Source organism: Triticum dicoccoides, chromosome 4A, assembly GCF_002162155.2.
Source record: "Triticum dicoccoides isolate Atlit2015 ecotype Zavitan chromosome 4A, WEW_v2.0, whole genome shotgun sequence".
Lineage (NCBI taxonomy): Eukaryota > Viridiplantae > Streptophyta > Magnoliopsida > Poales > Poaceae > Triticum > Triticum dicoccoides.
The window spans coordinates 579,246,084-579,251,142 of record NC_041386.1 but is presented as its reverse complement, the minus strand read 5'-3'; positions in this window follow the sequence as shown (position 1 = coordinate 579,251,142).

Below are 5,059 nucleotides of genomic sequence, written 5' to 3'. Positions count from 1 at the left end.
GAAGCCATAGTCCATTGTGGTGAAGCTTCGTGGTGTCGTTGGGAGCCTCCAATTGAGTTGTGGAGATTGCCCCAACCTCGTTTGTAAAGGTTCGGTCGCCGCCTCCAAGGGCACCAATAGTGGAATCACGGCATCTCGCATTGTGTGAGGGCGTGAGGAGATTACGGTGGCCCTAGTGGCTTCTTGGGGAGCATTGTGCCTCCACACCGCTCCAACGGAGACGTACTTCCTCTCAAAGGGAAGGAACTTCGGCAACACATCCTCGTCTCCACCGTCTCCACTCTTGGTTATCTCGTGCCTTTACTTGTGTAGCTTATTTGTTTCATATATCTTGCTTGCTTGTGTTCCTATTCGTGTTGCATCATATAGGTTGCTCATCTAGTTGCATATCTAGACAACCTACTTTGATGCAAAGTTTAAATTGCTAAAGAAAAGCTAAAAATTGTTAGTTGCCTATTCACCCCCCCCCCTCTAGTCAACCATATCGATCCTTTCAGCGCTCTTGACCCTGACTGGGGACCCCAACCCTGGCAGCATCCAGCAGGGAGGGGCCTTGCTGTACCTCTGCCAGAGCAGGGGCGATTTTGTGAAGCAGATGTCTATCTTTGATGAGTGGGGGTCGCGCCCCGCCGGCCTCCAGGGACCTCGCGAGAACCCAATGATGGTGACTGGCCTTCTAGTCGCCCACGGCGACTCTTCCTCAAGCGGCGGAGCAGGGAGGCATGAGGCGCCAGAGGCCAAGGGGGCTCCCGGCGGGGTGACAGCGCAGGGCGATGCTCATGAGGGAGCAGCTCCTGGGGCCCGTGCCGCTGAGGCCGAGGGTGGCAAGCAGCTGCCCTCAGCGCCTGTGAATGAGGCCCCTGAGGCTCCAGCTGCTTCTCTTGGCGAGGCGGTTGGCAGCGCGCATCAGGCGGGCGCCTCTGACGCAGATCGCCTTGACGCTCCGTCTTCGTTGCAGGTTGATCCCTGCGCCCAACTCTTGGGCCGCTTTTGCGTGGACTTTGAGGCCCTCCGGAAGAGAAGGGAGGCCCTGGGCGACGATTACCCTTGTTGCCTGCTGAAGCGTAGGAAGCACTTCGCCACTGATGAGTAAGCCTTCTCCTTTCCCAGCTCCTGATTCTTCTGTTGCTTTTACTGACCCTTGCTCCGCAGGCCCCTTCCAGCCGAGCTCGCGGAGACGGCTGAGGTGCCGTCCCCCTTGGCTTCGCCCCCTCCATCGTCCTCAAACGCTCCTAGCAGCAGAGCCCTTGCGGTGAGGGCGATCGGAGAGGCGAACCGTCCCGAGGCGCATCGTGGCCCTGCGCACCTCGCGATCCTCCTTCGCGGGCCTTCTCGTGGCATAGCCAGCCTGCCATGGGCTTCTCGCCTGGTCGTGGACTGCGATTGGCTGAGGCGCTCCCTGCGCTCTTCACCTGGGGACGGGCTGGCTCCAGGCCGGGCTTCTGGCGTGGCATGCCCGGCCGTCGCGAGGGTGCCAGCCCCCAGCCCCCTGCCCGGAGGGGGAGTGCTAATTCGTGGCCCCCGGCGCTTGCTTGGGGCAGATGATGGTGTGGAAGACGTGCTCGAGCGCGCTCGGGAGCGTCGCGCTCTCCGCCAAGGATTCCTTCGAAGGGCGGCTGACGCGGTAAGCCTGCTTGGTGAGGAGCTTGCTGATGAAGACGCGCGCCTTGAGGCCGAGGGCCTGCGCCTGGCTGCAGAGAGGCGCGAGCTGGAGGGTGCCATCGCCCTTGCGCGCCGTCAGCGCGATCTTGACGATGCAGAGGCCAAGGCGTCGCTGGTGGCCTCTCGGGAGGCCCGATCTTGGGCCGCCGAGGAGGCCCGGGAAGCTGACCGACGGCAAACGACGGCGGAGGAGCGGGCTCGGGAGCTCCTGGCCTGGTGCCACTCATTGGAGGAGCAGGTGGAGCTGCGCGAGGCAGCCCTCGCGTTGATGAAGGTGGCCTCTGGCGACTCAGCTGAGCTCCAGAAGCGTGAGGAGGCGCTGACGCTGGAAGCCGCCGAACGTACCCGCGAGTACGAGCGCCTGGAGACGAGGGAGCGCTTGGTGACGCAGGCGGAGGATGATGTCGCTGCACAGGAAGCCCATGTCCTAGAGGAGGTCAGACGCCGGGTGGCGATGGCGCATTTGAACCTCGAGCACGAGTTCGAAGAGAAGCTGGGGTTGATCCGGGCCAAGGCTGAAGGCAGGACTGCTGCCTTGAGGGCCAAGCTAGAGGAGGCGACGCGGCGGGCCGATGCTTTCCGGGCCGCCCTTGAGGTGGCGCAAGGTGAGTTAACCACCTCCCAGGCCGAGGTGCTCCTTATCCGCCAGCGGGTGGAGGAGGCTGAGGTCATTGCGTGCCAGAATGCGGACGAGATACATCAGCGGCGGATCCTGGAGCATGAGCACGGCCCCATGCTCACCACGCTCCGGAGAGAGCCAACGCAGCCTTGGGCAACATCTGCGAGGCGGTTGTTGGCGAGCCGCACGCAGTCAACTACGCCGACAATCTTCAGGTCTTCACTGACATGGTGACGCAGCTGGAGGCGCGGTCGGTTAGGGCTGACAGGTTGGTGGAGGAGAGGAGCCGCGCCCTGCTCGGGCGCGCCTTTTCTCGCGTCTTCAGCCATCTCCGGAACATGGATGCCCACTTTGATTTTGACGCTGCCATCGCCCCAGTCCCCCAGGCCATCCGAGACGATCTGGCGCATTGGGTGGAAGACAATGTGGATGCTCTTATCAGGGCCTTCACTTCAGACAATGACGGGGTGATCGTGGCTACCGACGAGGGCGGTGTGGTGAACGGCCCTGACGCCGCTGCCGGCGACGCGGACAGCGATGGCGAGTTCAGCGACGCCAGCAACGGCTCGGGTGGTGCTCCAGAGGACGCATTGGGGGATTTATCTGACTGATTGTGCATCGTTCTTACTTCCTTACCCTGCATGAATAGAACTCAGGTTTTGGCCTGATGGTGGTGAGAGCATTTTGGAGGGGGAGCCCCTTATGTAAGACTTGTGTTCATCGTATTAGTAGACGCTACATTGCCCATGCGCCCGCGCCAAGTGGTTGGCTTAAGCGACGCGCTGGTCGGCTAGTTTACCTTTGTCCCGTGCTGGCCCTGAGGTAGCCCATGGGAGGCTGCGGTGTCCTGAGTGTTCCCTGATTGAGTCCGTAGGATCTGCAGTAAAACACCCTCATGAGAGGACGCGGCGGCGGCAGTCTGGGCTGCGCGCAAGCTAGGCCTGACCTGGCTCGCGAGGGGCTCATGAGGGGAGGCAGCTGAGGTGAAGTGGTAACCAAAACGTGAGAAATTGCTCGAACGAGACTAAGCACCCCTTCCCCGAACACATGCAAATCTCAAATTCGAATCCAACTTGAATCCAGCGGGGGAAAGCAACAACCAAAGGGAAAAGCAATGAAAGCAGACAAAAGGTCGCGTCCGGCACCTAATCTAGTCTTGGACGTCTTCTCACCAGCGCGGAGCTAAGTGCTGCCACTAGGCGTGGGAGGGAGCCCCAGGGCCTGAGGCCGGCACCCCCGAGACTCCGGGGCATGTACAGCCCCACTCATTATTACGTGAGAGTGTCACGGGGCGGCGAGCTTCACAGGCACTGGGCCTTCTTCACAGGTACCGGCCTTGCTTCATATCGCCAGACGAGGGCCCCGCCTTGCGCCACACTCTAGTGCCATCAACGACGACCGGAAACCAGGACGCCGCCGATGGGGTAGAGTGGTCGCCAGCGGTTCCCCCGACGACCACGGGTCCTCCGCCAGGGGCAGGCCCTGAGGCACCTCCCCAGCGGAGGGCCTACCTCCTGAGAACACCTTGCTCCGAACGCCGCGGTGGTGATGTCGATCTCGGCCCCTCTCCTGCAGCCCCCTGCGCCCTCCTCCCGAGGGGTAGGAGACTGTGGGAGCGGGGCAGATGCTCGCTGTGGTGACCTGCACCTCCTGCGATCCATGGTTAGCGTATGCCTGCTCCTGAAGAATTAGCGGTACCCGATAATCGTTGCCTCCAGCGTGCCCAGTGGGACCGTCCCGGGACTCCTGGAAGGGCTCAGCTTCTGGCGCCTCGTCCCCCCAGCTTGGGCTGAGGGGCGAGCCTTGTTCGCCCTCGTGAGGGTGTCCTTGGTCCATCATGAGGGGCACGTATTCTTCTGGTGCCGTCATCCCGAAGGCCGTGCCGTGGTGCTCCGCGAGCCACGCAGCTCTGCTTGACGCGCCCACCATGGGGTGGTAGCGCGGTTGTCCACTAGGGCCGTGGGTCGCGTCACGCCCTCCTTCTTCGCGGACTGGGAGCGGGGGCAGCGCCGCCGTCGGTCCGGTACTGACAGCTTCGCTGGCGTTGGAGTAGCCTTGGAGCCCGCGGGCGCGCGCGGAGCCCCCGCGCGGGCCGCCCTGGGCTTGAGATGGGAGCTGGGTGCAGAAGGGGTGAGCCCCCGAGGCGGCGAAGCCCAGGAGCTCTGCCACCCGCTCCAGTAGCACGTCGCGGCCGCCCTCTAGCAGCCTGCACTGCAGCAGCTCTCGGGCCACCGTGAGCGCGGCCCTCGAGTTCGCCTGCTCCCGGCGGGTGTACGGTGTCATGGTCGCGGCGTGATTGGAGGCCCTTGCTGCCGACCGCGCCTGCTGCGGTGTGAGAGCTGTCGAAGCCTGTCCGCGTCACCCGTGGCCCGCAGCGCCCTGCGGACCGCGAGCTGCCTGGGGCACGGGGTCGCCCGATGCGAGCGGCTCTGCGCGGGCGGGCCACGCCGCCCATGGATCCGGGTTGCCCGCCTGGTTGCCGGACATGGCGATGACGACGCGACGGGGCGCGAAGCGGTAGAAGGTGGATTCCGGCGCACCCCTACCGGGCGCGCCAAATGTCGGATTTTGGGTTCCGGCAGACCCTTGAGGTTCGAACACTGGGGTGCGCGCGGAGATTTCGCCTCCTACCTACCTGCACCCCTCCGCCTCGCTAAGATCTAAGTTATGGGAAGAACGACACAAGAGACACAGGTTTTATACTGGTTCGGGCCACCATTGTGGTGTAATACCCTACTCCAGTGTGGTGTGGTGGATTGCCTGTTGGGTTGATGATGA